The sequence below is a fragment of the Notolepis coatsorum genome, assembly GCF_963971535.1.
Source record: "Notolepis coatsorum genome assembly, chromosome: 4".
Lineage (NCBI taxonomy): Eukaryota > Metazoa > Chordata > Actinopteri > Aulopiformes > Paralepididae > Notolepis > Notolepis coatsorum.
Window position 1 is genome coordinate 205,542,698 of NC_140168.1, and position 12,692 is coordinate 205,555,389.

Consider the following 12,692-nt stretch of genomic DNA (forward strand, 5'->3'; position numbering starts at 1 on the left):
ATGAAGATAACCCCCTCCCATTGAGCTGCAAGCAGGCCAAAGTGGTTCGTAAAGCTTATTCACACTTTTCGTTTTGTTTTTGTAATTCTATTGACTGAATTGTATGAGTATTGACTGTTATTATTTCCTGCAATTGTAGTTCTACGGTGGTGATGAACGTGATTTGCATCAATAAACAGCCATCTGTAATTAAAGACCTCGGAGTCCTCGTCGTGCATCAATGGGCGGCACATTCACATATATTGATTGAACTTTCCTAGGCCATGGAAATAGCAAATTAGATTAATTTGAGTGGTTCCCCTTTAAAGGGGAGATGAAGCATAGCAATATAAACATAGTCATAGCATCAAATTAGTATTTAGATAAGCCACAGAAAAAATCACGTTATAAAAATAAGCAGTTTCTAAGAAAAAACTATTTGTTATGTCCTTTTTTGAAGCATTTATCAACATGGGTGCCGCCATTTTGTTTGGTGACGTCACGGTGTTGATTTGGTCTGGCTCCTGCTGGTTAGCTGCCTAGTAAACATGGAGTGTCAGTAAATGCAACATTCTGTGGTATATTCTTAATCAATATCTAAGGTGATTTGCAGTACAATGCGATTGCTATCTGGAAGGAGGAAAGGTCATCAATGATTCAAATGGTCTTCCTCCACTGAGTGGAGAAAATAACTGTTTAGGCCAGGCAAAGAGGAACTATGGTTCAAACTCATTATTTATTTGCCTCTGGGCTCAGAGTGAATTAGAAGGTTGCTTTTCACATACAAGGATTATTCAGAGTACATTAACACATGTTTGTACAAAGGATTAATAAGGTTTGCACATCAAACCCCAACATGTACATACAACAGTCATGTTAACATCAATGAAAATAGAGAATCTACTGAGCATTTTACACATGAGTAAACCTGGTTTTTAAGATAGGCATCTTTACATGTTACTCTAACCAACCATGGGTCCATGATTTACTCACATGAAAAGCAGCAAACAGCATTCTCTGGATGGGAGCGGTTGGAGGCGCAGTACCCTCCTGTCGGGTTTCTGGCCTCCTGAATTAACACTGTGTTCGCTCTTAAATACTATAATTTCCACCAATCCTAGCACATTCTAATAATACGTTTGGTCCAATTAGGTTTATCTTCTGGGTGGCGGTCCGCCCCCCCCTGTTTTCCTGTTGGTGTCTTCTTCCAGTATGTCAACAGCGGGGGTCCTCAGGAGGCCCCCCCTCCTTTTGAGCTGTGGGGGCTTGATGAGTTTAAGCTTTTTAACACTAGAACCTTTTCTATATTTATGGTTTTAATGTAATGAGTTACATTTGTATTCAGCATTTAACCCATGTGGAGTTTGTCTATATTTTAATACCAGATTTCCTATATTAAGTATCACAAGCCTGCTTTTTCCCAGACTAAATTTATAGTTCTAAGGTTTAAATCCTAGCAAGCTTTACAACCAGAGTGAACTAGCATTATTACTTAAATATCCAGTTTGACATTTCTAAATGATATTCAAATATTCTTTGATCTAATACCTCAGATAGATTAATATGATATAGTTATTATTCCAATATTGTTTTTCATTCTAATCTAGTATAATGTAATTATATTTTCCTTAGCCAGTCTGTGACCTCTGATCTCTGTTAGACCAGCTGTCTCTGCTCCTATCTGCTAACAAGAATACATCTTGTTTAGAGTGGGGTGAGAGACTGTTTATTTTCTGTGGGTGTGACTTTCCAGTTCCTTTTGTTCTATTTGAGTACATCCACTTGAGTGGGGGGTTTGGAATGTCTGTCTCTTGTAACACCAATAATATCACCTTTGGCTGAGCCCTGAAAATCCATTCTGCTTTTGAAAGGTACACCTGGCTTTTACATTATGATTCTCTAATTATTCACACATATTAGTTATGAAATACAGTCAATGTTACCACAGTTGCCTACCAAACAACGGGACTGCGGTGGTTCTTTTTGTATTGCTCCTGGCTGTTCAAACTAATTTTACCGTGTGAAAGAGAGGAAAGTTGGTTCATTTCCACAAACTACCAGTGAAAAAAACAGTGTTGTTCAACCACCGTCGCGGGGCATTTAGCTACCTGGCTACCTAGCTCCAGTTCAACCACCGTCGTGGGGTATTTAGCTACCTGGCTACCTAGCTCCAGTTCAACCATTGTCGCAGGGCATTTAGCTACCTGGCTACCTAGCTCCAGTTCAGCTAACTAACTACATGCAGCATTTAGCGAGCTGGGTTAGCCGGCTAGTTGGCTTTGAATCCCGGCTGCGGCTAGGTAGCCAGGTAGCTAAATGGCCCGCGACGATGGTTGAACTGGAGCTAGGTAGCCAGGTAGCTAAATGCCCCGCGACGGTAGTTGAACTGGAGCTAGGTAACTAGCCAGGTAGCTAAATGTCCCGCGACGGTGGTTGAACTGGAGCTAGGTAGCCAGGTGGCTAAATGCCCCGCGATGGTGGTTGAACAACACTGTTTTTTTCACTGGTAGTTTGTGGAAATGATTAAATGAACCACCTTTCCTCTCTTTCACACAGTAAAATTAGTTTGAACAGCCAGGAGCAATACAAAAAGAACCACGCGGTCCCGTTGTTTGGTAGGCAACGTTGCATTTACTGACACTCATGTTTACTAGGCAGCTAACCAGCAGGAGCCAGACCAAACCAACATTGTGACATCAGCAACAAAATGGCGGCGCCCATGGGGTAAACAGGGAAATTATATTTGTTTTTTCAGACAAATAAGCAGGATTTCACATTTGATTATAGGACCCTGTCTTACACAAGGTACACAACAAACAAACTAGGATCACATTGTTCAATGCTTCATCTCCCCAGCAGATGAAAAAGCATGGCTTCCGTCATTTCTGGGTTTAGCATGAGAAAGTTCTTGAATCCAGGTTTGGAAGTCATCGACACAGGATGTTATAGGTGTGTTCAAGTGGCAGTTTATGTTGTTTTTCAAGATTCAAGAGTTTGAAAAAGGCAGGTACAGGTGTGTATCATTGGCATAGAGGTGGAAGTTTAGGTGGTGGACGGTGTTTGATGATGATGTCTCCTAGGGGCAGCATGTAGAAGCTGAAGAGGATAGGAGGCCCAAGAATAGATCCCTGAGGGACGGCTGTGATTATTGGCTTCAGAGACGAAGTGGCGTCCTTTGTTAGGACAAAAAAAACGTTTATGGTTGAGGTATGATCTGAACCATTGGAGTGGAAAGACCAATGAGATTCAGCCTGAGTAGGGGGGACATGCTTGATGACCAATACGATTCAGCCTGAGTAGGGGGGACATGCTTGATGACCAATGAGATTCAGCCTGAGTTTGATTGATTGATTGACAATTTTATTAACATATTGCAGAATGGGTACAATACAGTACGGCTCAATACACACAATTGTTAAGGGGATGCAGACCAGAGAAATACTTTCGTCTTGTATACATCAGGGTCCCCCATTTTCAATTCATCATAACATATATGACATACATGACATACAGGTAGACAGTACTGTTACATTTAGACATTTATGACATAGTACAAACAGAGTCTAAAAAGAGAGTATATACATTTGAGGGGGAAGAAACAGTACATTGGAGGAGGCGGGGGGGGGGGTAGGGGGGGAAACTGTACATTGGAGGGGGTTGGGTTGGGTAGGGGGGACATGCTTGATGACCAATGAGATTCAGCCTGAGTAGGGGGGACATGCTGGATGACCAATGAGATTCAGCCTGAGTAGGGGGGACATGCTGGATGACCAATGAGATTCAGCCTGAGTAGGGGGGACATGCTTGATGACCAATGAGATTCAGCCTGAGTAGGGGGGACATGCTTGATGGTGTAAAATGCTGCTGTGAGGTCCAGGAGTAACAGTCATGTTAACAGGGTTCCCACAGACATTGCAAAATGAAATGCAAGGACTTTCAAGTACTTTCCTAAGCACTATTTCTTTTTTATTTTAAAAGGCTACAATTCACTTAAATGCAGTTTTTTATAGAAAAAAAAATCGGATACAATATTTATGGCTTAGAACCAATTTCCGCCTTTTCAATCCGGCTTCAGAACTCAACACAGCACAGAGACCGCCCTCATCAAAATCACCAACGACCTCCTCCTTGCAGCTGACTCTGGCCACATTAGCATCCTCATCCTCCTGGACCTTTCTGCAGCATTCAACACAGTCTCCCACTCCATCCTCCTCAACCGCCTATCCAACAACCTCGGAATCACTGGCTCAGCACTCTCCTGGGCCCTCATTCATCAACGTGACGTGGAAAATGTTCTATTTCCACACGTAAGCACAGAATTTAGAATGAGTGCACGCACAAAATAAACGGGATTTACCACACGTGCGTACGCAGGTTCTACGCACACCTGTCATGATAAATATCACCTTGGCCCTGCGCCGAGGCTCGTGCACACTTTCACGTATTTGCATACCAGAACCGCCCCGATTAACCATATATGGTAATGGACCACCCCCATGAAATGTGGAAAAGTGGACTAAGCCGAGGGTGTTGTACACTGTCGGATATTATATCGATTAACTTCCTAAAAGACCATTGCTGCCTGGACACCGCAAACACTAATAAAGACCATTAACCACTGTTTTGCCAGTTGCCCGTTAGTGTCATTAATGCATGCTGGAATAAGAATGCCTTTCTTAATTTATTTTTAATATTAATAATTATTATAATACAATAAAAGACAGCTCCGTCTTTTAATACACATATATTGTACAGTAACGTCAAATAAATACTACAGTCCCCGCTGAAATAAAGGTTCTGCACGCACATACCAGCAGTGATCTACAGCATAAAAGATAGCCACTTTATAATACTATTCTGAGTAGATAATTCATCTGTATCGCAACAGAGTCACGGATCTGGTCGGGGCAGGTAGCATTATGTCGGGAAAATCCTTATGAAATAAACAAAGGTGAATTAAAGAATTTAAAAACAAAGTTTAGCATATTAAATCGTTTTATAAGCTTTCTGAGTAGATAATTCATCTGTATCGCAACAGAGTCACGGATCTGGTCGGGGCAGGTAGCATTATGTCGGGAAAATCTTTATGAAATAAACAAAAGTGAATTAAGGAATTTAAAACGAAGTTTAGCATATTAAATCGTTTTATAAGCTTATAGCTTTTTTCGTGCTGATTGGAGAAGGGTCCAGCTGCAGAGCCGGAGAGCAACTCTCAGGGCCAAGATAGCACTTATACTATTTTGAGAGAGACAGCAGAGAGACAGACAGCAGAGAGACAGACAGACAGACAGACACTGTTCCACAGTGTGTGTGTGTGTGTGTGTGTGTGTGTGCGTGCGTGCGTGCGTGCGTGTGTGTGACTACTAGTCTAATAGTAGAGACTCAGCCCCCCCCCCCCCCCTCTGGACCACCTCCTAGTAGAGACTTCTCTAGGAAGAAGACGAAGATGAGGATTAAGGCGAGACACTGCAGGTGAATAGGCAAATATCCTTTTTTTGTTGATTTAGAGATTTTGTTATATTTTGCTTCCTAAACATGTCTTCTATGAAACTAGTGACAATAAAACGTCAATAACACACATTTAGTTGTTAATTTTACTTCATTTTGCCTTATTGCATCCATAAATGTCCACATATTTAATGGGGAAGTGCCTCATTTGCATATATAAACATAAATTTCAGAAAACTTGTCTCTACTAGGAGGTGGTCCAGAGGGGGGGGGGGGGTCTCTACTGGGAGGTGGTCCAGAGGGGGGGGGGTCTCTACTAGGAGACTAGTGGTCACACACACACACTGTGGAACAGTGTCTATCTGTCTGTCTGTCTGTCTCTCTGCTGTCTGTCTCTCCGGCTCTGCAGCTGGACCTTCTCAAATAAGCACGGAAAAGCTTTTAAGCTCATAGCTCCAATTTGGGTCCCAAATTGCGGTACAAATGAAGGAGGTGTCTCGGGTAGTGGACTCTAGTTAATATTATGTTCTCTCTGCAATTAGACTGCCCCTCATTCATTCATTCATCCCTATCTGATGCTATCTCTGAAAACAGTTCCTGCGAGCGCAGTCAGTGCACCCGATAACGCTATATATATAAACCTGCATTCATTCGGAGAGAAAGACCTAATATTCCACATGCTATTTAGGGTTTGACAATAATTACACTAATATCGCTATTTCACAATGAACTATAATGAATTACGGGGGTCATACAGAACACGCGCCAGTGTCTTTATTTCCGCGTTGAAACGAATGCATGTACTGAGGAGCGCTTGTGCCGTAGTAACGATATTCTACCACTGGGCGTCAGCTAAGCATGCTCAGAGCTGTGCGTACACATAAGCACGAAGTCAAGTTCAAGTTGAAATTGATGAATCCCACTCTTTGCTTAGAAATGGTCGTACGCACAGCTTAAGCACATATCTGTGCGTAAGTCACGTTGGTGAATGAGGGCCCTGGTTTCAATTCTACCTCACCACCTGGACACAGTTTATCACCATCGGCGACTCCAGTTCCACCCCGGCCCCAGTCAACCAAGGCGTCCCCCAAGGCTCGGTACTTGGCCCAATCCTATTCACCATTTACATGCTCCGCCTCGGTCAGATCATCCGCCGCCACGGCCTCAGCTTCCACTCCTATGCCGACGACACTCAACTCTACCTCTCCACCAAACCATCCACCCATCTCCCCCCACACTCCCTTATCAACTGCCTTCACGAAATAAAAACCTGGATGTCATCTAATCTCCTCAAATTTAACAACCTTAAAACGAGCTCATGGTTGTGGCACCCAAGGCCCTGCTCCGGAAGGTTGGGGATCTCACCCTCAACATTGACGGCTGCTCCATCTCCCCATCCCCTAAGGTCCGCAACCTTGGCGTTATCCTGGACTCCACCCTTTCCTATCAATCCCATGTCAATTCCCTCACCAAATCCGCCTTCTTTCACCGCAGAAACATTTCCAGACTCCGACCATCACATTCCGACACCACAGCTGAGACCCTCATCCACGCCTTCGTCACCTCCCGCCTGGACTACTGCAACGGGGTCCTGTCCGGGGTCCCAAGCAAAACCCTGGACAGGCTCCAGTATGTTCAAAATTCAGCTCCCAGGGTTCTAACCCGCACCAAACCCTGGCAGCACATCACCCCCACCCTCATCCACCTCCACTGGCTCCCCATCAAATCCCGCATCACCTACAAAACCCTCCTGCTCACCTACAAATCCCTTCACGCCCTGGCACCTCAGTACCTCACTGACCTCCTCAACCCCTACACTCAGTCACGGTCCCTGCGATCCACGGACACTGGTCAGCTCTCCATCCCCTGAACCAGACTACGGACGTTCGGGGACAGAGCTTTCAGTGTGGCAGCTCGCACCCTCTGGAACTCCCTCCCCGCAGAACTCCGCACCGCCCCAACTCTGGACTCGTTTAAAAAACTGCTCAAAACCCACCTCTACAACTTGGCCTTAAACCCCTAACTTTCTCACTTTATATGTATATGTTGTGTCTGTCCACTATGTTTGTTAATTTGTCATCCCCCCCCCTCCCCCCTATGTAAAGCGACCTTGGGTCCTCTGAAAGGCGCTATATAAAACGAAGTTATTATTATTAATTAGTTACACTTTAAATAAAGAAAAGAAAATGTCTTGATTCAGAAATTTTTTATCATGGATGAACAAAACTTCCCATGCAAATGGTTGATTTGAATTTCGAGGACTTTTTAAGCATCTTGTTAAAAATGGGCTGTTTTCAAGGAATTTCAGGCCTTGACATTTATTTTTTATCAAGCACTTTAAGCATTTTAAGCACTTCAAGGACCTTGTGCGAACCCTGTGTTCATTTACCATTGTCACTGGCCAGCAATATGTAATTTGTGACCCTATAACTATAAGGAAAGCTGTTTCAGTACCGTGGCAGCTCCCAAACCCACACTGGAACTCCTCACACAGGTCCCGTCAGTTGAAGTGGGTTTGAAGGTTCTGAGACCACTACCTTTTCAATCCCTTTGCTGAGAAATGCTAGCTTGGAAATCGTTGAGCGTGAGTCAGGATCCTCAGTGGGGGGCTTTTTGAAAGAGAGCAGACAGCAGCGATTTTAAAGGCATCCGGGACGACGCCAAAGGAAAAGGAAGAGATTCACAACAACGTTACTAATAACAGAGGAACTAGCAGCATAGGGCTCGGCGCAGTGGCTCCAGTGAACAGGATGAGCCTTTCAGACAGAGGACTGTCTTTACACAGCTCCCAGAAGTGACCGGCTGGAATTCAGAGGAAGTCTGATAAGGACCAACGGCTGAGTGGGTTGTAGGAACCAGGCCCCCCTAGACACGGTATTGATTGCCTTAGTGTTATTATTTTATTAAGGAGAAACTGCTATATCCTTACATTTTTCCACAGCGGTGAAACTTGAGATTTCCTCAGGGTTCAGCAGATTATCAATAATACAAAAGAGGGTCTTGGGGTTACAGTATGTTCGTTGTCATTAATGAGTCCAGTAATAATAGCTACTTCTAGCTGTCTTCAACAGTTGTGTTATATTGGGGCCTTGTGATAACGAGTAAGTCCGGACATTTTCCAATTCCTTTCCAGTTCACAGCCTTTCCCTTTCAATGACCCGAGTTCATGGTTGTACCGGGTTGTTTTGTATTGAGATTTAATTGTCCGTGTTTTAAGAGGGGCTTGTTGGTCCACAATGTGAGATAGGACTTGATTGTGTTTTTCAGCAGTGGTATCAAGTGAGCGACCGTCGGGGGAGACGTCTGCTTCCGTTATGGACTTGAGCGCTTCATCGCGGCAGATGGAATTGTATTTCCTGTACAGTATGTGATCCTCCTGGGATGCAACCCACCATTTGAATGACACCGTGAATTGATCGGGGTAGAGTACGTCTAGGTCATTAATGCCGAGACCTTTAGATAGTACAGAAACAAGGATATGACCGTGGCTGTGGTTCGGGAGCCTTCGCATTCTGACTAAAGCCACTGGCGTCACTGACGGACACAAAAGCCTCTACTAAAAGAGCAGAGGGATTAGCGGTGTGCAGGTTAAAAATCACCAATTAACAGGGCTTCCTTTCAGGGAGTTGGGTTGTCAGTAGGTCAGAGAATTCAGTCATTAAGTTTGCACTGAATCCAGGGTGTAAATAACGCGCAACTTAAAGGTGCTATAGATTTATATTAGGGCTGTCAAAAATGTATGCTTTAACTCTGGAGATTAATTCAAATTTATTAAAGCATTAAAATGTATTAATCTAGATTAATCTATGGAGTGAAAAACCTTCAATCTTAGCGCCACGGATATAAGAAAGAGGTCTAGCTGAGTCAATGTTGAGGGTTTTGTTGAACATTTGTATTTCACAGGAGAGAAACTGTATTCGAAGAAAGCTATTAAAATAGTTTTGAATCTAAATATACTTTCTTTGTGTTGATTTTACATTAATTCCATGATTTTACTCAAGTAAATATCTGTTACAAGCTTCGGTCTTAATTACAGATAATTGTGAAATTAATTAGTTAAATTTCTTTTATATATCGACAGCACTAATTTATATACATTTATATAAATATGTAATATATTGTCCCAGTAACAGCAAGGACCATGATGGAAATGAGCCCTAGACTCATGTGTTTTTTTGTCAAATAAACTAAACTAAACCTAAAACACCAGAGTTCATCTAACAGCCAGTGGGAGGTTTGGATTTTTTTTATCCCGGCAAAGCATCATGCGCACCTGCTATGATGAACACCTCTCCACCCACTCACCCAAGCAGCCACAAGGGAACCTTCAGGGGTGGAAGGGCCCGAGATGCTCCCCCCCCTCCCCCAACAGGGCAGCCCTTTATCTGGTACCCAGGACGACCAGAGCTTAGGGGGAGAGCCAGCCCCGTCTTCAGAGGGCTCTCATGCGTCTGGTTCTCCGGACCCTTGTGGCGTCACGCTCCGCCGCACACACAGCCAGCTCGCTCTGCCTGTTGACCCATAGCATGAGGGGAGAGCTTCCCAAGGAACTTCTCCAGGCTCCTCCCACTGTGTTGTTGTTGTTGTTGTTGTAGCGCAGAAGGGCTCTAATGACTTCGATCTCATGTGGAACTTAAAGGAACACGCCAACATTTTGGGGAAATTAGGTTACCATCTTCTCCAGAGAGAGACAATAGGATAGATACCAGTTTCCTCTCTGTGCGTTCAGTAGAAAGCTATCTGGCTGCATGTTAGCCTAGCTTAGCACAATGAATGGAAGCGGACAGTGACGGGTAGCCTTTCGGGAGAGGTGTTAGTTGGACAATGCCTAGGCTAACCGGTCATGTCCGCTTCCATTCATTGTGCTAAGCTAGGCTAACGTGCAGCCAGATAGCTTTCTACTGAACGCACAGAGAGGAAACTGGTATCTATCTTCTTGTCTCTCTCTGGAGAAGACGGTAAGCTAATTTCCCAAAATGTTGGCGTGTCTAGACGGTGTAGCCTGTCTAGACGGTGTTTTCTTTTTGTTGTTTTTCTACCCTTCAGTCAAATGGCATTAGATTGCATTTCATGATGTGACAAATGAATCAACAGAAGAAACCAACTATTTAATGTAATCCAGTGATCTTCTTTTTTATTTTTTATACATAAATTAAGTTAATTTAAGTTGAACTTTTATTAATCCGCTTGGGGGAAATTTGTCCTCTGCATTTGACCCGTCCAAACTATCTAGGAGCAGTGGGCAGCCACACAGTGCAGTGGCTGAGGACCAACTCCAGTTGTAATGCCAGTAGGGTTGGGTACCGAACTCAGTACTTTTAAGGGTACCGACATCAGTACAACAGAGTTCCGATTCACACTAGATCAATCTGTACCACATTTTGGTACCTGTTGAGAGTCACAGTCAACGAGTGACACTCTGTATAATGACATCCTGTTCTCTCTGTCCCTTGTATGATTTAATAGGTTTATTGTATATATTTGTTTTAAATCTAGGCATATGTTACTGTAGGTGTCTAGATGTGATATGTATTCATATATATATATATATATATATATATATATATATATATATATATATATATATATATATATATATATATATATATATATATATGCATATACGCTTTGAACAAGTATCTAGGCCGGGGCTGGTAATGCCCAGTCAGAAAGGAGTTGAGAAGAAACACGGCAGAAACGCGGAATGGAATGCAGAATGCATAGATCTATCTATCCTGCAGAGTTAGCCCTTGTCTTTATGAAGCAGAGGGAGAATGATGGGGAGAATGATGTGCAGAACATATCCACCAATGTATATTGAGCATTTAACATGTATATAAGAGAGGATGCTGTAAGAATGTGTGCTTCCCCCCATGTGTCTGACCTCCTATCACCATACCGAGGGGAAAGCTATTATACAACATTTAACTATGTGTGATGTGTAAACATATAACCAATAATTAAGTATAAGAATGTGTAGTAAAGGAGTAACCTATAGCCGTATAAACTACTTTTCACATGTAATAATTATGGAAACATATATACTGTTGGTATAAAGGTATATATATATATATAATGCTATATTAATTATGTTTCATAATTTTCTGCTTAAAAAGAATGATATGCTTGGCGATGATACCTACAGAAGGCCTTGCCTGTCCTGCCTGCATTTTTACTGCCTGTTCCGTACTGATCCGTCTGTTTCTCTTACTGATAGTGTGAGTCAGAACGAGAGGCCCCAGGCCAGGGGAGGTAACGGCGGGAATGCCAAGGCCAAGAGAAGGCAGCCCTAGTCAGAGGGGCATTGTATTCTTATGAATTACTTGATTTGATATGTAACGGCAAAGTAACAAATAACTGAAGGAGGGATATGACACGTACTGTACAATGATTGGAAGCTATGTACTGATGATGGCGTGACGTGACGGACCTTATAAAAAGGCCGGCTCGCTAGAGACAGAGAGATTTTGAGTTTTGGATTTTGATGCAGGATTTTGCTTGCAGACACCAGCCGTGTCAGGCTATTGCGATCTTAGAGATGAGATGTTTTGTATTATATCTTTTAAACTGTAATGGACATATCCAATACAGTCTTTTTTTGTAAATTCATTGAAATAAAGATTACTTTTTTCTAATTATCCATTGAATTCTTGGACTGATTTCTGCCAGCAATGGGCCACGATGCTGGCCGCGCCCTGATTTCCAATGAAGGTGACTATTTGTACTGGCAGCAAGTACTACAGATTGAATCAATTGCTGGTTAAAGCTTTTCAGCTAAGGTTATATATTATATATATGCTATTGGCAGTATTAAAACGTATTAGACGGTGAAGTAATATCACTAAGCTTGCAGGTAATGATCACATATGTCTTTCTTCTCACTACAGAGACCTAAAAAAGAAGTAGATAATATGGGCTTATTAAAATTATATAGAATTTTGACTCTGGATAGTAAGCGTTGCATTGTGACTTCGTAGAGTAACTCTCTCCAAGTTGCCGTGTGATGGATTAGGGAAATGGATATCATCTGATTAACGACAGGGTCATACTGGTCAGATAAATCCTTCCCGGTGATCAAATAAAATAAGAGATTTCGCAACTTCTATCACTTGACCTGGTCAATGACGGAGGGGGTCGGAACGATGCATTCGCTATCTCTGTCGGTCAGGTGTAACAACAACATTTTGTAGACGCATTGGATTCTGAATGTCAAACACATCGCAGGGCCCTGCTTGATGTCAAGATGAGCAGACCAATGAGTTATG